Genomic DNA, 25451 nt, shown 5'->3' with positions numbered 1-25451 from the left:
CTTCACCACCTCTTTATCAGGGTGGCTGTCAAAAACTTCCGTATGAAAGCTGCTATGATGCTTCGACCCCATTAACTAAGAGCTTTAGCGCTTTCCATGGCAGTGAAGCAGCAGCTCACACAACAAAATCCTACGCTAATCACCTCTCGGAAAATAGAACAGTAATTAAACTTGAGTTTGGAAATACTTTCAACCAGGAAAAAAGATATATGGTTCGTACAAGCTTCGAACCATTTCGAACATCAAAGCAGTTCGAACAAGCCTCATTTGTTTACTCCTCTTCGTTTCTGCAGGTTACAGTAAAGAATCGACACTGTTGTTTAGGAACATGAAGTAGTTTCAGCAGGTGTCCAGCAGGGAGACCCACTTGCCCCTTTTCTTTTCTTTTCTGCATGGCTGTTAAAGAGATCACGTGCAGATTGACCAGAGAGCTCAACTTAGGATTCCTGGATGATGACATCCCTGGCAGGAACATAACGATCCCTGGTTTACATCGATGAAACCTAGGAGTTAGGACTCACCTTAAATCCTTCGAAGTGTGAAATTATCTTATCTAGCTAACCAGTTATTTGTGAGGAACACAAATGCAAACAAGCTTGTTTGCATTTGTGTTCCTCACGTGTGCCCCAAAGAATGAGGTGATTTGATAAAATGCCAAGATTACCATCCGAGTGCAGGCGGGGAAGTGGTTCAAATAGCTTCGGCTATCACTTCCTTTTGTCCGGTCGTGATGGTCAAGCGGATTAAGGCGTCCCTGTACATACCAGTTGCGTTGCTCCTGGCAGTATGGGTTCGAGTCACTTCTGGGGTGTGAGTTTTCAGTTGTATATAGTCCTGGGGACCATTCAGGCTTGTTTGCATATATATATATATATATATATATATATATATATATATATATATATATATATATATATATATATATATATATATATATGTGTGTATATCACGAAAATAAACACGTGATTAAGAATGTGACAATGTCAGACCACGGAGGAAAAATGAAACAGGAAATTTCCTTAAGTACTTTCGTATATTAAATACATCTTCAGAAGGACCTTCTGAAGATGTATTTAATATACGAAAGTACTTAAGGAAATTTCCTGTTTCATTTTTCCTCCGTGGTCTGACATTGTCATATATATATATATATATATATGTCATACCTAATAGCCAGAACGCACTTCTCAGCCTACTATGAAAGGCCCAACTTGCCTAATAAGCCAAGTTTTCATGAATTAAAATATTTTCTCTAATTTTTTTCTTATGAAATGATAAATCTACTCTTTTCATTATGTATGAGGTCAATTTTTTTTTATTGGAGTTAAAATTAACGTAGATATATGACCGAACCTAACCAACCCTACCTAACCTAACCTAACCTATCTTTATAGGTTAGGTTTGGTTAGGTAGCCGAAAAGGGTAGGTTAGGTTAGGTTAGGTAGGTTAGGTCGTCGAAAAAACATTAATTCATGAAAACTTGGCTTATTAGGCAAATTGGGCTCTGCATAGTAGGCTGAGAAGTGCGTTCTGGCTATTAGGTACGACATATATATATATATATATATATATATATATATATATATATATATATATATATTTATATATATGTCGTACCTAGTAGCCAGAACTCACTTCTCAGCCTACTATTCAAGGCCCGATTTGCCTAATAAGCCAAGTTTTCCTGAATTAATATATTTACTATAATTTTTTTCTTATGAAATGATAAAGCTACCCTTTTCACTATGTATGAGGTCAATTTTTTTTTATTGGAGTTAAAATTAATGTAGATATATGACCGAACCTAACCAACCCTACCTAACCTAACCTAACCTATATATATAGGTAAGGTTAGGTTAGGTAGCCAAAAAAAGCTAGGTTAGGTTAGGTTAGGTAGGTTAGGTAGACGAAAAAACAATAATTCATGAAAACTTGGCTTATTAGGCAAATCGAGCCTTGCATAGTAGGCTGAGAAGTGAGTTCTGGCTACTAGGTACGACATATATATATATATATATATATATATATATATATATATATATGTCGTACCTAGTAGCCAGAACTCACTTCTCAGCCTACTATTCAAGGCCCGATTTGCCTAATAAGCCAAGTTTTCCTGAATTAATATATTTACTATAATTTTTTTCTTATGAAATTATAAAGCAACCCTTTTCTCTATGTATGAGGTCAATTTTTTTTTATTAGAGTTAAAATTAACGTAGATATATGACCGAACTTAACCAACCCTACCTAACCTAACCTAACCTATCTTTATAGGTTAGATTAGGTTAGGTAGCCGAAAACGTTAGGTTAGGTTAGGTTAGGTAGGTTAGGTAGACGAAAAAACATTAATTCATGAAAACTTGGCTTATTAGGCAAATCGGGCCTTGAATAGTAGGCTGAGAAGTGCGTTCTGGCTATTAGGTACGACATATATATATATATATATATATGTCGTACCTAGTAGCCAGAACTCACTTCTCAGCCTACTTTGCAAGGCCCGATTTGCCTAATAAGCCAAGTTTTCCTGAATTAATATATTTTCTCAAATTTTTTTCTTATGAAATGATAAAGCTACCCATTTCATTATGTATGAGGTCAATTTTGTTTTATTGTAGTTAAAATTAACGTAGATATATGACCGAACCTAACCAACCCTTCCTAACCTAACCTATCCTATCTTTATAGGTTAGGTTGGGTTAGGTAACCGAAAAGGGTAGGTTAGGTTAGGTTAGGTAGGTTAGGTAGTCGAAAAACAATTAATTCATGAAAACTTGGCTTATTAGGCAAATCGGGCCTTGAATAGTAGGCAGAGAAGTGCGTTCTGGCTACTAGGTACGACATATATATATATATATATATATATATATATATATATATATATATATATATATATATATGTCGTACCTAATAGCCAGAACGCACTTCTCAGCCTACTATTCAAGGCCCGATTTGCCTAATAAGCCAAGTTTTCATGAATTAATGTTTTTTCGTCTACCTAACCTACCTAACCTAACCTAACCTAGCTTTTTTTGGCTACCTAACCTAACCTTACCTATAAATATAGGTTAGGTTAGGTTAGGTAGGGTTGGTTAGGTTCGGTCATATATCTACGTTAATTTTAACTCCAATAAAAAAAAATTGACCTCATGCATAGAGAAAAGGGTTGCTTTATCATTTCATAAGAAAAAAATTATAGTAAATATATTAATTCAGGAAAACTTGGCTTATTAGGCAAATCGGGCCTTGAATAGTAGGCTGAGAAGTGAGTTCTGGCTACTAGGTACGACATATATATATATATATATATATATGAAATAATTTTATATATATATTATTTTATAAATATATTATATATTATTTTATAAATAAATATAAATATATTATTTTATAAATATATATATTTATATATATATATATGAAATAATTTTTTAACTGTTGAAAATTATTAATATATATTTTTTAACCTGATAATTCAAAATTATTACATACAATTTGTACTGTAACTTATAAGTAACAAGAAATGTGAATATGAAGTTATACACTTTAGTTAAAATTATAAAACAGAAAATAACGTATAAGAAAATACAGTTATTTTATTCTTGAGATGTTTGCTGCCCCACCAACGACGTCATATTTATATCACACTTTTATTTGGTTGTTTTGAGAGCTATGCTGCAGCACTAATTTAATCATTAAGTCTACTCCTATAATTAGACTTGACAAAGTTCATGACTGAAAATAATTACTCACATGAATATACAAAGCGTAATCACACTATCGTGATGCATCAATGAGAAAATCCGTAGGAGCTGCTATGAGGGTTCGAACCAATGTGCTGTGTGCCTGGGAACTCACAGCGCATAGGTTCGAACCCTCATCACGGCTCCTACGGATTTTCTCACAAAAATATGTTGGTGAAAATACTGTAAATAATGCCACTGCAATATTTTTCACACTCAAAACTTTCAGGAATGGAATTCCAATTTCTGAATTTCATTTTCTGAAATTTTCTAAACTAATCCAGTCACTAACTGATCTCTTTCAATATTTCCTAGTCAGTTTTAGTCAACAAAATTGTGCATTGAAATTTAGTTGCTTTGTAAATCAACTGCATGGAAAAATTATCCATGTCAATCCACTGCAACATTTCCAGGTTTAATTTGTCTAATGTTACTGTCTGCACACTTTATGTATTTTGTAATTTCTTTTCTTGTAAGAAAAATTATGAGCAGTTGAGTCAATGATGCTCGAAAATTGCATTTGAAGGTTCTGAATGTCTGTTTTCTTACGAATTCGATCTGTGATTTGTGTTTTATAAGGTTTGGAAAATATTTGAATGTTCCATTCTCGACATCGGGTTAAAAAATTTAAGTTTGGTTTCAAAAACTTTTATATTATCTAACATCAAGTGTTTTGCCAGATCCATGTAATTTGGCGTTCAAGTCATGTAACTGTATTAACCTAGTTGTGTTTAAAGGGGTTGAGCTTTGTTCTTACGGCCTGCCTCTCAACTGTTAATAACTACTATTTTTTTTCCACACACACGCACGCACACACACACACACACACACACGCACGCACGCACGCACGCACGCACACACACACACACACACACACACACACACACACACACACATAGTCTGCATAGAAAACCCCCCTACCCCAAACCCTCCCTGCCCCCACTCAAAAGTTCAGCCAAATCTCCCTCCCCCCACACCCAATCCCCACCCTTCTACCCCTCCCCTCCTCCCGAGTCCTCCCTCCCCCCCTTTCCTTTCCGTCCTCCCTCCCCTTTCACCCCATACCCTCCCTGTCCCTCCCCCTTCACTGGATCCCCCGCCCCTCATTCCAGTATCCTCTGAGATCCTGTTACCCACCTCACAGGTCCTCACACCCATGGAACAGCCTCCCCCACCAGCAGAACACTCACCAAGGAGGCGATTTGAGAAGGGACAGAAGAAAGTGAGCCTCAAAGCGATGTACACTAACATAGATGGAATTACAAATAAAGCAAATGAGCTTGGAGAACTGGTACTAGAGGAAAACCCAGACATAATAGCCCTCACAGAAACAAAGATCACGAAAACAATAACAAATGCAGTGTTCCCACAGGACTATTATGTTATGCGGAAAGAGAGGGAAGGAAGAGGTGGGGGTGGTGTAGCTCTGCTGGTAAGAAAAGGCTGGGATTTTGAGGAGATGGATATTCAGGGCTGTGAAGGTTTCAGTGACTACATAGCAGGTACTGTAACAAATGGAGGGAAAAAAATTATAGTCGCAGTCATATATAATCCACCACCAAATGACAGAAGACCTAGACAGGAATATGATAGAAACAACATGGCCACCATTAACATAATAGAAAGAGCAGCTTCTGTTGCTAGCAGGAATGGATCTGGACTACTAATTATGGGAGACTTCAACCATGGGAAGATAGATTGGAAGAACAGAGACCCGCATGGAGGACCAGAAACATGGAGAGCTAAGCTGCTGGACGTGGCAACAAGAAACTTTCTAAGCCAGCATACCAAAGAGCCAACAAGAATGAGAGGAGAAGATGAACCAGCAATGCTTGATTTGATATTTACCCTAAATGAATGGGATATAAGGGAAGTTAAGATGGAAGCGCCCTTGGGAATGAGTGACCACAGTGTATTGAACTTTGAGTACCTGGTAGAGCTAGGACTTATCTCCCCCCAAAAAGAACTAGGAATCAAAAGGCTGGCATACCGAAAGGGGAATTATGAACAGATGAGAAGTTTCCTAAGTGAAATACCTTGGGACACAGACCTCAGAGACAAGTCTGTACAGGGGTATGATGGACTATGTTACCCAAAAGTGTCAGGAGGCAGTAAACAGGTTCATCCCGGCCCAAAGGGAAAAATCCGAGAAACAACAGAAGAATCCATGGTATAATAGGGCATGTATGGAAGCGAAGAAACTGAACAAAAAGGCGTGGAGGAACTTCCGGAATAACAGAACACCAGAAAGCAGGGAGAGATACCAGAGAACCAGGAATGAGTACGTCAGGGTGAGAAGAGAAGCAGAGAAAAATTTTGAAAATGATATAGCAAACAAAGCCAAGACCGAACCAAAGCTACTCCACAGTCACATCAGAAGGAAAACAACAGTGAAAGAACAGGTATTGAAACTTAGAACAGGCGAGGACAGGTATACAGAGAATGACAGAGAGGTGTGTGAGGAACTCAACAAGAGGTTCCAGGAGGTCTTCACAATAGAACAGGGTGAGGTCACTGTGCTAGGAGAAAGGGAGGTAAACCAGGCGGCCTTGGAGGAGTTCGAAATTACGAGAGAGGAGGTCAAGAGACACCTGCTGGATCTGGATGTTAGAAAGGCGGTTGGTCCAGATGGGATCTCACCATGGGTACTGAAAGAGTGTGCAGAGGCACTTTGCTTGCCACTCTCCATAGTGTATAGTAAATCACTAGAGACGGGAGACCTACCAGAAATATGGAAGACGGCGAATGTGGTCCCAATATACAAAAAGGGCGACAGACAAGAGGCACTGAACTACAGGCCAGTGTCCTTGACTTGTATACCATGCAAGGTGATGGAGAAGATCGTGAGAAAAAAACTGGTAACACATCTGGAGAGAAGGGACTTCGTGACACATCGCCAACATGGATTCAGGGAGGGTAAATCTTGCCTTACAGGCTTGATAGAATTCTACGATCAGGTGACACAGATTAAGCAAAAAAGAGAGGGCTGGGCGGACTGCATTTTCTTGGATTGTCGGAAAGCCTTTGACACAGTACCGCATAAGAGGCTGGTACATAAGCTGGAGAGACAGGCAGGTGTAGCTGGTAAGGTGCTCCAGTGGATAAGGGAGTATCTAAGCAATAGGAAGCAGAGAGTTACGGTGAGGGGTGAGACCTCCGATTGGCGTGAAGTCACCAGTGGAGTCCCACAGGGCTCTGTACTCGGTCCTATCTTGTTTCTGATATATGTAAATGATCTCCCGGAGGGTATCGATTCATTTCTCTCAATGTTTGCGGACGATGCTAAAATTATGAGAAGGATTAAAACAGAAGAGGACTGTTTGAGGCTTCAAGAAGACCTAGACAAGCTGAAGGAATGGTCGAACAAATGGTTGTTAGAGTTTAACCCAACCAAATGTAATGTAATGAAGATAGGTGTAGGGAGCAGGAGGCCAGATTCAAGGTATCATTTGGGAGAGGAAATTCTTCAGGAGTCAGAGAAGGAAAAAGACTTGGGGGTTGATATCACGCCAGACCTGTCTCCTGCAGCACATATCAAGCGGATAACATCAGCGGCATATGCCAGGCTGGCCAACATACGAACGGCATTCAGAAACTTGTGTAAAGAATCATTCAGAACTTTGTATACCACATATGTCAGGCCAATCCTGGAGTATGCAGCCCCAGCATGGAGTCCATATCTAGTCAAGGATAAGACTAAACTGGAAACGGTTCAAAGGTTTGCCACCAGACTAGTACCCGAGCTGAGAGGTATGAGCTACGAGGAGAGACTACGGGAATTAAACCTCACTTCGCTGGAAGACAGAAGAGTTAGGGGGGACATGATCACCAGATTCAAGATTCTGAAGGGGATTGATAGGGTAGATAAAGACAGTCTATTTAACACAAGGGGAACACGCACAAGGGGACACAGGTGGAAACTGAGTGCCCAAATGAGCCACAGAGATATTAGAAAGAACTTTTTTAGTGTCAGAGTGGTTGACAAATGGAATGCATTAGGGGGTGATGTGGTGGAGGCTCACTCCATACACAGTTTCAAGTGTAGATATGACAGAGCCCGATAGGCTCAGGAATCTGTACACCTGTTGATTGACGGTTGAGAGGCGGGACCAAAGAGCCAGAGCTCAACCCCCGCAAACACAACTAGGTGAGTACACACCCAGGAAGCAGTTCCGTAACAGCTGTCTAACTCCCAGGTACCTATTTACTGCTAGGTAACAGGGGTATTGAGGGTGAAAGAAACTTTGCCAATTTGATTCTGCTTGGTCCGGGAATGGAACCCGGACCATAGAATTACGAGTCCTGTGCGCTGTCCACTCTGCTACCAGACTACCTGTGAGGTGAAGTTAGTGAAAAAAACGTCTAAAAAAAATTAACGCAGCTTCAGATAATTTTTAAAAAGAAAATGTTTCATTTATCAAAAAAATTTGCGAATTTCATTCAATCACTCAACAAATCTTTCAAGGACAACCTCTCCTAAGCCAATAGATATTGTTATATATAGTATTCCAGTGTACACTGAGGTCACCGAGGTCAGTAAATTCTGACATAATTTTTTCAAAGCATATGTAGAAATATAATTAAATATCTTGGTTAAAATTTTCATCACTTCTTCACGTGATATGTCTTCATATGGCCAGCTTTTATATACAAAGCCTCATCGTATATAATAACAGCAATGCCTAGCATATTTTGCAAACATACAAAACTGTTTCTGTATCAGTCATGCTAGGGTGCACAATCAGTTGTCACAGCAACTAATTTGGAAAGTTTAACCTGTCGTTTAGACAATACTACTACTGCCTGGTATAATTCAGCCCGTGAGGTATGTTCAAGTAACGTTATCAAGTTAACCAGTTTTTCACGTCTTTATCACCCGTACTGAAGTGGGGATTTTAACTGATAGCTGATGATGTAGCGTCAGTGTTATCAAGAAGACAAATTGATGGGAATTTACAAGAACCGTTATCTTTTGTTAGCTGTTCTGCTATGTTAGTTTCCAACTTGAATTTTTGATCTTTTAACTGTGTTTCAATCACTTGTAAATTCATAATGCGCTGAATAATTTTGTCTTTTGCTGGAAACCGGTCGAAAAGAAAAGGAGCACATTTTGGCCACGATTCTCTAACATATATACCTCATAACTGAGTGGTCTGCAACGATTATCAATTATCTATGTCATTTGAAACCCAGCAACAACTAAGTTGTTAGTTTCAACAACCTGAATTTTTATTAGTTATAACATTCGATTATATTTTGTGTTGCTGATTTCTCGATCAATGTATTCTTGCTCACTTTTATCATAAAGCCATTTATGAACAGTTTTATCATGTTGCTCTACGGAAGAAGTACTGCACACAACTGATGCATGATGCTTCATCATCCTTTTTTTTTATTATACCAAAGTTTTCTGTCCACGATTCCTGACAATTTCTGATACTGTTTCCGTCAATTGCAAATTTTATCTGAGCTGTTTGAGATGACATTATGCTAAAAATTCACAACTGTAATAATGTAGTAGTGATTGATTAGTCATTCAATACAAATCAAATATATTTATTACGAAAAAATAAATATTCGTGGAGCCGCTAAACTACATATTTACTATTATATCACCAAATGCCTAGTGCTCATTCACAAACAACAGAAGACAAATATAAGCAGAGTGACGCAAATGTCTTTGGTACGTTTGTAATTCTCATAGAAAAAATCTACTGTGACAGTATATCTACTTTGACAGTAGATCTTTGTCTTCCCAAAGATCTCTAGTAGATCATTGATACTCGTTTAGTTCTGTCATTTACTGATGAGAACATTGGGACGAGTGATGAATTCAGAACGTGTCACTTGTTCTCAAAATCTTCCAGCTGGTTCCTGCTGATGCGAGACATCTGGGAACACTTCCTTTTGTTCCTGGTTTGTGAAAACTTATTCACTGCTTCGTTTCGCAGTTATGATAATCTTCATATATTTTTTTTTAGTTATATACAAGAGTTGTTACATTCTTGTACCTTTATTTCATTCTAGTTACATTTATTTATTTATTACGGGTTGGATTTAAAGAATCAAGGGAGCGGCGATGCATTTTGCATGCCAGCAAAATTTGCTTGTGTGCCACTCTTGGCACCAGTGCCATAGGTTCGTCACCCATGGCCTAAGGGACATTGATAAAACAGTTAAATAAAGGTTTCCTGTATCTGTCAACAGAGTTTATATGAACATATATCTTGCTGCAGGGTCTACACTAGAGCACCTCAAGAACCACAACTGGAGCACAGCCAACACTTATTTTGGCGCCGGAGCCGCATTGCTCCAGAAGGTAAGAATTCCTTTTTTTCCTTCTCGTTTGCTAACTCTCTCCAATATCTCCTTTTTGCAGCTTATCCCCTAAAATGAATATTCTTAGAAAGTAGTAACGATGTGGTCAAAAGTACCAATATGTCCTGATGGACCTGTAGATGAGCAGCCTATTATTATGGCAATGAGTATTATTGAATTTGGACAAACTGGACACATTTGTATATTTTTGTTGCTAATATGACCTAACCTAACCATCCTAGGCTTAATACATGCTATATGAGGCCTAATATATTTACAGCTATGTGCTATACTAGGCCTATAAATATTTAGGTTCGGTTTTAGCTTTATGTTTCCGGATTATATAAAAAATTGCCCCCCTCAAAAAAAAAAAATTACTTGGGCTCCATTATTACATGTTGATACAATGGCTTACTTGGGCTCCAATATTACATATCGTCACTTTCAGCTTAATAAATGCTGGAATTTCAGCTTAATAAATGCTGGAATTTCAGCTTAATAAATGCTGGAATTTCAGATTAATAAATGCTGGAATTTCAGGTTCATAAATGCTGGAAGTTTAGGTTAATATATGCTGAAAGTTCAGGTTAATAAATGCTGAAAGTTCAAGTTAATAAATGCTGGAAGTTCAGGTTAATAAATCCTGAAAGTTTAGGTTAATAAATGCTGAAAATTCAGGTTAATAAATGCTGAAAGTTCAGGTTAATAAATGCTGAAAGTTCAGGTTAATAAATGATGAAAGTTCAGTTTAATAAATGCTGGAAGTTCAGGTTAATAAATGCTGAAAGTTCAGGTTAATAAATGATGAAAGTTCAGTTTAATAAATGCTGGAAGTTCAGGTTAATAAATGCTGGAAGTTCAGGTAAATAAATGCTGAAAGTTCAGTCAAATAAATGATAAACATTCCGCCAAATAAATGATGAAAGATCAGATTAATAAATGCTGAAAATTAAGTTTAATAACGATGAAAGCTCGAATTGATGAATGTTATAAGTTCTTGTTAATAAATTATAAAAGTTCAGTCAAATAAATAATGAAAGTTCATGTTAATAACGTTGACAGTTCAAGGTAATAATGGTGAAAGTTAATATTAATAACGGTAAAAGTTCATGTTAATAAAGGTAAAAATTCAGGGTAATCATGATGAAAGTTCAGATAATTGGCGTTGAAATTTCAAGTTAATAATGATAAACGTTCAAGTGAATAACGATAATAAAGAACAAAGGTTATGGTGGAAGTCCTCATAAAAAGATAACATAAATACTGTAAGAAATATTTTGTTCTCTGAATTAATCAGTGCAAATTGTGAATTGTTTTACTGACTGTATTATGTATATAAACATAAACGACTTGGAGATATTGATGATAATTCAGTGCCAGTGGTGTTATGATTGATGCCTTCCCGGGCTTTCCTGACAGTAACGACGGGCAGGTGAGGGTCTTCATGTCCCATGTTGTATCTTTAGAGTTATAATTTCGCTGTCCTGATGTATGAATTCGTTATCGAACTTGGCCTAAAGTCTGCTTCGGCTGATAATATTGAGTCTTACAACCAATACCTTAACTGGTGTATATATATTTGGTTGATATTGTGGTCAAATGTGGCTCATCCTTGCCCACGGGCTGGTGCCTCAAGATCAATAATAACACACGATCCTCTTAAAAATAATGTCGCTTTTGGCCGTTTGCCCGTATGGCCGAAAGTGGACGTAATTTGAAAATAAAAAAGAAATGAAAATAAATTTGGGATTTTTTTTCAACAACAATAAGTTAAGGGTCCTCTGATAGGTTAGGTGGACAGGAAATTCTCATAAAGTTTCAAAACGTTATGAAAAACGTGAATTGAAAGTGTCCTCTCCTAACCGTTCCGAGTAAGCCGGACAACTCAAACAGAAAACAGAACAGTACGTCACTTTTGTGAGTCAACTTCATTTCAAATTACGTCCAAATTTGGCCATAGCACGCATACGAGCGAGAAGTGACGTTATTTTTAAGAGGACGAGTTGGTGACCGTTACGGCTTTTGGGTAACCGTCATAAATATTATTTTGCCAAGCCATTAGAGTTCTTTTCATTAGAATCACACAACACTTCCCTGGCATTGGTTGTTATAGATTAATTGAGACACGCAGAAGTGCGCATATAAGGTGAGCTACGTGGAGGTGGGCGGGCAGGGCGTCGACGTGTACAAGCAGCCCGTCACCGACTCCGGCAAGAATAGCAAGCGTGGCCGTCTCTCCCTCCACCATCACCACCACGGTCTCTACACCACTCAGCAGGCCGGGAAAGGTGACTCCACTAAGGTCAGGCACTGACACGGATCCGGTATGTACACGGTAATGTTAGAATTAGAACTCATTTTTCGTTAAGGTCCTGTTTATTACGCCTGATCATACAGTCACTAAGGTCAGACAGCTACCTGGATTTTTATGTTAAATTCCAAATCGACTTTTTCATTCTAATGTCAGTGGGATTCGGATCTTTCACGTCAAGATCAGAGTACAGTAAATGTACCTTCACAAGTATAGTTATACAATATTCTGTTAACTTCAGATGAGGGAACTTGCATGATTGGAAATGTAACATCAGCGCTTTCCTCAGAAATCGTTGGGTTCGTTGTTCACACTAAGACCTTTTTCAAAAGAATAAAAATATGAGGCTGTGGCTGCTTGTATGAGAAAAGGGGAAGGATCGAGTCACATGTTTCGTTAGGTTCAAGTTCTTGGAAGTTTATTGAGATAACAAAATACATCCCAAAATGATAGAGAACGTTAGGCTATTTCTACCCTCTTATATTACGGGTCCCTCAAGGGGCGGATAAATCCATTCATTACTCAAATATTCATCATATTTTACATAAACAAATGTAAAGTAACGGTGAAGTAAATGTCTCGTCGCTAGCTCCGTTTAACAGCCTATTAAAGGGATAGATCTTGGCAAGATCAGTTATCAAATGAAAAAATGTTGAAATTCGAAGTATTAATTATATATATATATATATATATATATATATATATATATATATATATATATATATATATATATATATATATATATATATATATATATATATATATATATATATATATATATATATATGTCGTACCTAGTAGCCAGAACTCACTTCTCAGCCTACTATGCATGGCCCGATTTGCCTAATAAGCCTAGTTTTCATGAATTAATGTTTTTTCGACAACCTAACCTACCTAACCTAACCTAACCTAACGTTTTCGGCTACCTAACCTAACCTAACCTATAAAGATAGATTAGGTTAGGTTAGGTAGGGTTGGTTAGGTTCGGTCATATATCTACGTTAATTTTAACTCCAATAAAAAAAAATTGACCTCATACATAATGAAATGGGTAGCTTTATCATTTCATAAGAAAAAAATTAGAGAAAATATATTAATTCAGTAAAACTTGGCTTATTAGGCAAATCGGGCCTCGCATAGTAGGCTGAGAAGTGAGTTCTGGCTACTAGGTACGACATATATATATATATATATATATATATATATATATATATATATATATATATATATATATATATATATATATATATATATATAAATATGACCGAATAAGTAAGATTAATAATTCTAACACGAATTTTCTCAATCTTTCGTACATTTTTTTTCACTGTTGGAGGTAAATCAAAAATCAATTCTCCAAAATTCATTTTTATTTCTAGTCTGACGCGACACGTGCGCGTTTCGTAAAACTTATTACATTTTCAAAGTCTTTAGTTTACAAATACACAACTGAATAGAACTTACGCATCTCCGATTTTATATCTACATTTGAGTGAGGTGGAAGGGGTGATGTGGCATTAATCAACACAAGACAGAACAAGAGGTGGCATTAATAGGGTATTAATTTCATCAACACAAGACAGAACAAGTAAGTAATTATCAAAAGAAGGCACCAAACCGGGAAGGCTATGTAGCACCATCAAATACGCAAAATAATCAGAGGGCGCTAAATATCACCAAGGATGCCAATACGAGAACAAAAACGCATAAGGCGAACGATATCAAAAGTATCCGAGTCACCAAGAATTCTATCGAGGGATAGGTGACCGCGAGGGGCGGACGGAAAGCAAGACACACGCTCGTCCTGGAAGTCAGGACATTCAAGAAGGACATGCACGACCGTAAGAGGGACAATGCAACTAGGACAATAAGGAGCAGGGCGGCGCTCCATCAAGTGACCATGGGTTAAGCGAGTATGGCCAATACGCAACCTCGCTAGAGCTGTTTCCCACCGCCGGTTACGGTGGAAGGAGGACGGCCACGAGGAAACACAACATTTAAGAGTACGTAGCTTGTTACCAGTAACAGACAACCAAGAAGCCTGCCAACGGGTAAGGACTGAGGAATGGATAACCGGGTAAAAGTCGGAATACGGAATGCCTTTACGAGAGATGGGACAAGAGCGGACAGCTTCCTTAGCGGCAGCATCCGCACGCTCATTTAAAGACACGCCAATATGGCTGGGAACCCAACAAAACTCAACCGACTTAAATTTACTGTGAACGAGAAACAGCCAATGCTGGATCTCGACAACTACCGGATGAACTGGATTAAAGCACCCGAGAGCCATGAGGGCACTACGAGAGTCAACAACAACCACAAAGGAAGACTGACAACGAGAAAGCAGGAGACGAAGAGCATAGAGAATAGCATAAAGTTCCGCTGTAAAGATGCTAGTCTCCGGAGGCAAGCGACACATATAAGTGCGATCAGGAAAAACAACAGAGTAGCCAACACCGTCCGCTGACTTAGACCCATCGGTGAAGACAGAAACGGAGCGGGAGTGAGAAGAAAAGTGCTCGAGGAAAAGGCGTTTTAGAACTGTAGGAGGGGTAAAAGCTTTAGTGATACGAGTCAAGGATGTACAAAACCGCGGAAGAGGGACCCTCCACGGGGGCAAAGAAGGAACAACACGAGGAGAAACATCAGAAATACGAACGGAAAGAGAATCCTGCAGGCGAGATAACCGGACAGAAAGAGGGAGGTGGTGAAGAGGAACAGGAACCGCAGGAGGGGTAAAAGTTAAAGCACGACAGAGACGAGAGGAAGGATGTTGCAAGGACCGCGCAAGATAGCGAAGACAGTAGCGATCACGGCGGTCCTGGAGAGACAGGAAGCCAGTGTCAGCACACAAGCTAAGGACGGGAGTCGAACGAAAGGCACCAGAACTGAGGCGCAACCCAGCATGGTGCAAAGCATCAAGACGGCGAAGAGTAGAAGGAGAAGCAGACGAGTAAGCAGGGCAACCATAATCGAGCTTAGACAGGACGAGAGAGGAATGTAAAGCAAGGAGAGTGCGCCTATCTGCCCCCCAAGAAGTATGGGACAAGACCCGAAGGAGGGTAAGGGACTTAGAGCACTCAACACGGAGGTAAGAGATATGGGGAGACCAAGACAAACGAGTGTCAAGGAATAACCCCAAAAGCTTCGCGGAATCTTTGTATTCAAGGGGATGACCATAAAGTGACAAAGAGGGACGAAGAACAACCCGTTTCCGCGTAAAAGTCATGGCACAAGTCTTAGAAGTAGAGAACTTGAAGCCATGACCTGTGGCCCAAGACGACACGGCATCAATCGCAAGTTGAAGCCGGCGTTGAAGGAGAGGCGAATCATCACCCTGACAACAAAGGGTAAGATCATCGACATAGAGAGCGGAGAAGACACCAGAAGGAAGAGAGGAAAGAAGACCATTGAGGGCAACCAGAAAAAGAGTAGTGCTCAGAACACTACCCTGGGGCACACCTTCGTATTGCTGAAAAGAGGGAGAGAGAGCGGTACCAAGGCGCACCCGAAAGGAACGACGAGAGAGGAAGCTGCGGAGAAAGAGAGGGAGATGACCACGAAGGCCAAAAGAATGAAGTTGAGATAGGATATGATAACGCCAAGTGGTGTCGTAAGCCTTTTCTAGGTCAAAAAGGACGGCAACAACGGAGGTCTTCGCAGCAAAAGCAGTACGTATATAGACCTCCAAGTTCACCAGGACATCTGTCGTGCTGCGGCACTTGCGGAAACCAAATTGAGAAGGGGAGAGGAGGTGATGGTGTTCCAGGAACCACATCAGACGAACGTTAACCATACGTTCAAAGAGTTTGCAGACACAACTTGTGAGAGCAATAGGGCGAAAGTCCTTAGGGGAAGTACCCAGAGACCCCGGTTTGCGAACAGGGAGGACAACGGCATCGAGCCAGTCCTCAGGGACTGACGACGACTCCCAGATCCGATTATACAGACTCAGTAAATACTGAGACGTGCTCGGAGGGAGATGGCGAAGCATCTCATAATGAATACCATCAGAGCCCGCCGCCGTAGAACCGCAGAGGGCCAGGGCAGAACGAAGTTCAGAGAGAGAGAAGGGATCATTATAGGGAAGCTGAAGATGAGTGCAGAAATCTAAAGGACGAGACTCAAGGACAGGTTTACGAAGAAGGAAAGATTGGGGAAGATGAAGACCAGAGCTAATAGAAGAAAAGTGGGAACCCAGTTCGGAAGCGACCTGCAACGGGTCCGCCACAAGAGTATCATGGAGGTGAAGGACCGGTGAAACATCGGGAACGAACTTACCCGCTATCTTGCGGATACGCTTCCAGATCTGGGCCAGAGGGGTTTCGGACGTAATTGTCGAGACATAAGATGCCCAACATTCACGTTTAGCCGTACGGATGGCCCTACGGGCCACCGCACTTGCTTTCCGAAAGAAAAGAAAAGAATCGGTCGTCTGCCTACGGCGGTGCTTCTTCCAGGCTGCACGCTTACAGCGGACAGCCCGAGCACAGTCCGCATTCCACCAGGGAAAGCACTTCCGTGGACCCCGAGAGGAAGAGCGAGGAATAGAGCGGAGGGCAGCGTCGAAGACAGTGTCATGAAAAAGGAGGAGAGCGCGAGAGAGGGGCAGAAGGGAGAGGTCAGAGAGAGTAGCACTGAGGGAAAATAGGGTCCAGTCCGCCTTAGCAAACTGCCACCTAGGGAAAGAGAGGGAAGGGCGAAAAGAGAAAAAGGAAACAAGGATGGGGAAATGATCACTTCCATGGAGGTCATCAAGAACCTGCCATGTGAAATCTAAGTAAAGAGAAGAAGAGCAGAGAGAAAGATCAAGACAAGAAAGGGTACGAGTTCGAGAGTCCAAATGAGTGGGCCCACCAGAATTCAGAAGAGACAGGGAAGAAGAGAGGAGAAACGGCTCAAGGAGGCGACCCCGGGTATTCGTCAGAACGTCACCCCAAAGAGAATGACGACAATTGAAGTCACCCAGCAGGAGCACAGGCTCCGGCAAGGAGTCTAGGAGGTGTTTCAAATCAGGAAGAGAGAGCGGGACACTCGGGGGGAGATAAATGGAACAAACTGTGTACCATTTCCCCACAAAGATACGAGCAGCAGAACAATGGAGAGGCGAAGGAAAAAGTAAAGGAACAAAGGGAACATCAGCCCGAATCAAGAGAGCAGAAGAATTAGAAGCCCCAGCAATGGCTGGGGGGGGGGAGAGAAAGGAATAGCCACGAAAACGACCAGGACGAGCACCAAGCATCGGCTCCTGGAGACAGACACAAAGGGGCGAAAACCGCGAAACCAGAAGTTGGAGTTCGAGGAAATTGGCGTAATAACCTCGAACGTTCCATTGAAGAATGGACAACGACGAGAAGAGAAAGGACAAAAACAGAGAACAAGGAAGAAACAAAGGCGAAAGACCAACAGAGCACGTTAAAGAATATCAGGGTCGGGATCAGGGTCAGCAAAGTCAGGGTTAGGGGGCATGGGTAAACTGAGCAAAGACGGAGGGAAGGAAACGGGAGAACAGATCAGAGGTGGACGGGCAGGGTCCGGAGGAGGAGGAGGAGGAGACAACGGAGAGGAGCAGTCAAGGACAGCAGCAGGAAGAGGGGGAGTAGAAAGAGAGGAGCGCACCCCAGCAAGAGCAGCAACCGAAAGGGAAGCAGGGGCCAAAGAAACCTCCATAGCGGGAACAGGGGGCGCAAGCACTGAAACGGGAGTGGAAGGAGCAACAGAGCCAGAAGGAGGAGCTGAGGAAGAAAGCGAAGCCTTCTTACCCGCCGGGGAAGAGGAAGGAGAGGAGCCAGGCTTACGCTTCTGACTTAAAGAGACCGGTGTCCCAGCAACTACGTACCGGGCAACGGATTCCAGTGTCTCAACAGGAGAAGCCGAACGAGAGCACACACGACGGCCGTTAGGAGAGCGATGGACATCCGCCCGCACCGACAGGCGGCGGGGAGAGCCGATAGATGGAGGAAGAGGATGGGAAGGAGGATCGGAGGGGGACGAGGAAGGAGACACAGAAGACACGACAGACCGGGTAGAAGGAAGGGGAACCCCAGACAGAGGACCAGGAGGAGGATCCTTCGGGAGAGAACCCAAAGGGACAGAGGAGGGGGCAGTGGGCGCATCAGGGTCCAAGGCCTGGAAACGGTTGTGAGTCTGAGGAAGGCGGGAAGGACGAGGAGAGGAAGAGCGCAACACGCGAGCATAAGAGATATTAGCATAAGGCGGGAGCCGGCGAACCTGGCGCCTCGCCTCAGGAAAAGATAAACGCTCCCGGTGCTTCAAGTTGAGGACGGCTGCCTCAAGCTTGTAATGGACACACGCACGGGAGAAGGTAGGATGGGCCTCACCGCAGTTGAGGCAACGAGCCTGGGGAGAAGCGCACTCCGACTTAGAGTGACCTTCGCCACCACACAAAGGACAGAGAGAGACAGTCCCGGAGCAGCGGAGGGCACCATGCCCAAACCTCCAGCACTTGTTGCAGAGCCGAGGAGAAGGAACGTACTCCTGGACAGAGCACCTGGCACCAGCAAGAATGACAGAGGGTGGAAGGGTCCTACCATCAAAGGTAATCTTCACAACCCGGAGGGGTTGACGGCGACTACCACGAGGGGGACGAGTAAACGTGTCCACCTGGAGAATAGAATGGCCCTGGGCAGCGAGGATATGTCGAATATCGTCGTGGCAGTCGCGTAGGTCCCGAACACCGGTCGCAACATGGGGCGGGAGCAAAATAGTGCCAACACTGGCATTCAACTGAACGTTCTTCGAGACCCGAACGGGGGTCTCGCCAAGGCAGGATAAGGCAGCCAAGCGGGAAGCAGCATCCTGAGAAGGAGCAGCAACGACACGCGTACCGAGACGAGTGGGGTTAAAAGTAATGGAGGCATCCACGGAATCAATGAGATGTCGATGAAGGGAGAAATCGTCAGGAGGCGCAGAATCAAGAGGGAGGAGATCAAAATATTTGGCCCACGAAGCGGGACCAAACAAGGCTTGATAGGTAGCAGAACTGGAAGGAATCGAGCGAGGGCGGCCGTGACGAGAACGGCGGTGAGAACCCCCAGAGAGAGAGGGGTTAAAAGGCGCAGTAGTTACAACTAGAGAAGGAGCCGCGCCAGGGGACGAGGTAGTCACCACCGGGGGCTTGGGGCTCGACCCAACCACAGAGGAGGGAGGGGAGCCAGGGGAAGGAGTCAGAGAGGCCAAAGGAGGAGCAAGGTCGGGGCCCAATGCAGCGGAGGCTACAGAGCCCGGTCTTCCAATACGGACCGACTCGGGGGCTTGGTCGCCCACCCCACGAGCCTGAAAAGGTAAGCCAGAAGCAGCCGAAACAGGGGTTATCATCTTGACGAAATTACGAATTCACTCACGAATGTGCCCCCACACCCACCATGGAGCCACAATTAGAGGCAGGACACCCAACAAGAAGCTATCGCCGATCTTGTCGGGGCCTCCTAGGGGTGCGTCGTGAGTATACGCCCCACAAACGCCACCTTAAGAAACCGACAGTCCGTCGAGATCGGGTTCAGTGACGAAGTGGGGATTGACAATAAAAGGTTCCCCTCGCTCTCGACGTCGGGTACTGCAGTTCTACGGGTGCAAGAGTATGCCTCCTCAAGCACCCGGGCGTCAAAGTAGAAGAAGTCCAAGGGAAGAACCAGAACGAGCAAAAGGTCGGCAGGAAACGGCAAGCAGATAGGAGAAGAGGGAGGAGAAAAACGAAACAGAAGGAAAAGGAAAAGATGCCCAGCAGAATTGGAGAGGACGGCAGCAGGAGCACAAGGCTAGAAAAGGACAGAGGACTGTCCCAAGGAGCATCACACTCCGGCAGCCGCCCACTAAGCCCCCAGACGGCGACAACGAGCTGAGCGGGGAGGGGGCAAGACAGAACAAGGGGTGGCATTAATAGGGTATTAATTTCATCAACACAAGACAGAACACGAAACAATGGGTATTGAATAGAAGTGTTTGTAGAAAGCCTATTGGTCCATATTTCTTGATGCTTCTATATTGGAGCGGAGTCTTGAGGTGGGTAGAATATAGTTGTGCAATAATTGGTTGTTGATTGCTGGTGTTGACTTCTTGATGTGTACACATCAAGACATCGAAACTTATAAGTTTAAAATCAAAATTTAAATTCAGCGTGGATAGCTTATTAACTAAGTCCACATTGTTTGTCAAGTGTGAGTTGGAAATAGTACCAACTATAGGGGACAAAACTTTGACTAACCACTTAGAGAGTTTATAAGCCGCCGAACCAATTGAACTAATAATCGGCCTTGCCGGATTATATGGCTTATGAGTTTTTATAAGACCATACATGTAAGGAAGAGAGGGGATCGACTTGTTAGCCTAGATATCAACTCTTTATCGCCTTTACACACAGTTTTAAGAGTTTTGTTAAATTGTGCAATCACTTTTTCAGTAGGATTTCTGTTAACCAATAAGCTATCCACACTGAATTTAAATTTTGATTTTAAACTTATAAGTTTCGATGTGACCTCTTTATTCACTAAAGTTCCTGTTGATGATCTGTTAGAATTTCTACGTGAGGAACTGCCTAAATATAATTTGAGCTTGCAGACCAATAAAGTATTGGAACTTATTAAATTGTGTATAAAAGACAATTATTTTAGTTTTAATGGAAAATTTTTCAAACAAACATTTGGTATGGCGATGGGCAATCCCCTGTCCCCAGTTTTAAGCAATTTGTATATGAAATTCTTTGAAACAAAAATCTTATCCAGGATTATCCCGGCTAATGTAGTTTGGTTTAGGTATGTTGATGATATTTTGTGCTTATGGCCGTGCAACAAAGACCAGATAGTTTTTCTTAATGAACTCAATTCTTTGGTACCTTCAATAAAATTCACTTGTGAGACTGAGGAGAATGGTACTCTTCCGTTTTTGGACATTATGATTCATAGTCAAAATATATATATATATATATATATATATATATATATATATATATATATATATATATATATATATATATATATATATATATATATATATATATATATATATATATATATATATATATGTTGTACCTAGTAGCCAGAACACACTTCTCCGCCTACTATGCAAGGCCCAATTTGCCTAATAAGCCAAGTTTTCCTGAATTAATATATTTTCTCTAATTTTTTTCTTATGAAATGATAAAGCTACCCATTTCATTATGTATGAGGTCAATTTTTTTTATTGGAGTTAAAATTAACGTAGATATATGACCGAACCTAACCAACCCTACCTAACCTAACCTATCTTTATAGGTTAGGTTAGGTTAGGTAGCCGAAAAAGTTAGGTTAGGTTAAGTTAGGTAGGTTAGGTAGTCGAAAAACAATTAATTCATGAAAACTGGGCTTATTAGGCAAATCGGGCCTTGCATAGTAGGCTGAGAAGTGCGTTCTGGCTACTAGGTACGACACATTATATATATATATATATATATATATATATATATATATATATATATATATATATATATATATATATATATATATATATATATATATATATATATATATATATATATATATATATATCACGAAAATAAACACGTGATTAAGAATGTGACAATGTCAGACCACGGAGGAAAAATGAAACAGGAAATTTCCTTAAGTACTTTCGTATATTAAATACATCTTCAGAAGGTCACTTAAGGAAATTTCCTGTTTCATTTTTCCTCCGTGGTCTGACATTGTCTATATATATATATATATATATATATATATATATATATATATATGACAATGTCAGACCACGGAGGAAAAATGAAACAGGAAATTTCCTTAAGTGACCTTCTGAAGATGTATTTAATATACGAAAGTACTTAAGGAAATTTCCTGTTTCATTTTTCCTCCGTGGTCTGACATTGTCACATTCTTAATCACGTGTTTATTTTCGTGATATATATATATATATATATATATATATATATATATATATATATATATATATATATATATATATATATATATATATATATATTATATATATATATATATATTAGTTGATTTTATACCCGCATTAGGTCAGGTGATAATACAATGAAGGTGAAAACATGGGGGGATACATAAGGGATAAACATAGGGCTGCAGAAGGCTTATTGGCCCATACGAGGCATCTCCTATCTAAACACAAAGATTAATCCAGTGTAATTGGCCTGTTATGTTGGACATTGTCTTCTGTGTTGGCATCGATATGTTCTTGTCTTATCCTTACTCTCATGGTGGGTAGAGTAAATAGTTCCGTGATTTGGGTGTTCATGGTAGGTCGCTCTATTCTTATGTGAATTGCCCATAATTCATAATTGCCCATTGGCAATTCACATAAGAATAGAGCGACCTACCATGAACACCCAAATCACGGAACTATTTACTCTACCCACCATGAGAGTAAGGACAAGACAAGAACATATCGATGCCAACACAGAAGACAGGCCAATTACACTGGATTAATCTTTGTGTTTAGATAGGAGATGCCTCGTATGGGCCAATAAGCCTTCTGCAGCCCCTATGTTTATCCCTTATGTATCCCCCCATATATATATATATATATATATATATATATATATATATATATATATATATATATATATATATATATATATATATATATATATATATATAATATAAAGGGTTCCCAGATGAGTTTTATGCACGGACTACAACAACGCCTATCAGATATGGGGAAGAGAGCTCTGCTCTTTTCAAACATATGAATTCGATAGAATTTTTTATTCGATAGACTGGGTGAATTTTATTAGTTACCTAAATTTACCTGGTAACATGTATTAATATACGCAACAACATTCCACTTCGAAAACGACAGGAAGCCGGCGGCTTGTCAAAAGTTTTCCATTTGTCCTGACGATTAAAGTGTTTTAACATAATTGTGTTTGAAAGAGGGTAGAATTCATATTATATATATATATATATATATATATATATATATATATATATATATATATATATATATATATATATATATATATATATATATATATATATGCGAACAAGCCTGAATGGTCCCCAGGACAATATGCAACTGAAAACTCACACCCCAGAAGTGACTCGAACCCATACTCCCAGGAGCAATGCAACTGGTATGTACAAGACGCCTTAATCCACTTGACCATCACGACCGGTGTGAGTTTTCAGAGATATATATATATATATATATATATATATATATATATATATATATATATATATATATATATATATATATATATATATATATATATATATATATATATATATATATATATATATTAGTATATTTTGGTAGTAGTCTTTCCTGTAGACATATATTATTAAATATGACTGAAAAAGTAAGATTAATAATTCTAACACGAATTTTCTCAATCTTTCGTACATTACGCTTCACTGTTGGAGATAAATCAAAAATCAATTCTCCAAAATTCATTTTTATTTCTAGTCTGACGCGACACGGGCGCGTTTCGTAAAACTTATTACATTTTCAAAGACTTTTAGTTCACAAATACGAGTGGAGAAATAGCAACATCGACCATAGTATCCGTACCCGCATTGAACAACACCTCGACATCCTCACAGACCAACATCACCTCAGCACTGAAACAAGGATTATCAAGAAACTAACAACATTATATGGAGGACCTATGGCAATTCCACGACCAAGAGATGGCTTCCTGAACCTTGCAGGAATTAACCTCACTGAGGACCAAGTCACTCTCCTAAATCTGGGCATAAACTGTCATGTTATGTCCAGACCGAGTGAGATGGCCCGGAAAGTAGAGTTGGAAATTCTGTTGGACGACATATTCGACCTCGAGACACAAAAGAAGGTCACTACCAAAGATACCTTACAAGCAGAACTTATTGCAGAAGGAGGAAAGAATCGAGGCAACTACAGAAGCACCATACTGTCCCCCGAGCTTAAAGCGGCAGCTAAAAGCCTTCGTGAGAACAAGGAGATAGTTGTCAGGAGAGGTGACAAGTCGCCAATATATGTCATTCTTAAAAAAGACGAATATCTGGCGAAAATGAACATCATACTCTCTGACCAAACTAAGTTCCAAAGGGTAACGAAGGACACTACAGCCGAATTAAAAGCAAAGGTCAACAAACTGATCGAAACTGTGAACGCCAAGAAATCCGAACTCCACCTGCCAAAGATCATTGGGGAATATAAACCTGGATATGCGTATGGAAATGTCAAGACGCACAAGCCTGGAAACGATTGATTGGCCCACTTCGGCCAATCATTAGCCAGATACCCACACCCACGTACAGACTGGCGAAGCGACTCAACGGCCTGCTGACTCCTTATGTTCCTTGCGCCTTCAGCCTGAAGTCTCCAAAGGAATTTGTTGACTTACTGCGGGGCACACGGGCCACAGGGATAAGAGCCTCGTTGGACGTAGAATCGCTGTTTACCAACGTACCTGTGGACGAGACAATCGGAATGATAGCCGACAGAGTGTATCGTGATCCAGCCTGTACTCCTCTTGACATACCAGAAAATATTCTGAGGAAACTACTCCAAGCTTGTACTAAAGAGGCACCCTTCTTGAGCCCGGATGGGCACATGTATAAGCAAGTAGATGGGGTCGCCATGGGTTCTCCCCTAGGTGTCCTGTTTGCAAACTTCTACATGGGTACCATCGAGCAAAAAGTCTTAGTCGACATGAACTTGAAACCGGCCATATACTGCAGGTATGTTGACGACATTTTTACACAGGTACTTGATGTCAGACATCTGCAGGAGCTGAAGGAGGCATTTGAGCAGAGTTCCGTGCTGCGTTTCACTTACGAGATGGAAAAGGATGGAAAGCTGCCCTTTCTAGATGTAACAGTCATGGAAAAGGGCGGAGGTTTCCACACTGCAGTCTACACTAAGGAAACAAACATAGGAATGTGCCTAAATGCCAACAGCGACTGCCCTGACAGGTACAAGAGGAGTGTTGTTAACGCATATGTCGACCGTGCTCTCAGCCACAGCTCAGAATGGAAGCAAGTCGACGAAGAACTCTGTAGGGTAAGGCAGGTCCTAGTCAATAACGGCTTCTCCAATGGTTTCGTCGAAGACATCATAAG

General features: G+C 40.9%; 1 pseudogene; it reads left to right on the top strand.

Annotated features, from left to right (window-relative positions):
- The window catches only part of LOC138352606 (nicotinamide phosphoribosyltransferase-like), a 203224-nt pseudogene that overhangs the window by 153527 nt on the left and 24246 nt on the right, over positions 1-25451 (top strand).

The sequence above is a fragment of the Procambarus clarkii genome, chromosome 54 (assembly GCF_040958095.1).
Source record: "Procambarus clarkii isolate CNS0578487 chromosome 54, FALCON_Pclarkii_2.0, whole genome shotgun sequence".
Classification (NCBI taxonomy): Eukaryota; Metazoa; Arthropoda; class Malacostraca; order Decapoda; family Cambaridae; genus Procambarus; species Procambarus clarkii.
Note: the sequence above shows the minus strand (reverse complement) of the source record. Positions and strands in the feature narration are given on the sequence as shown.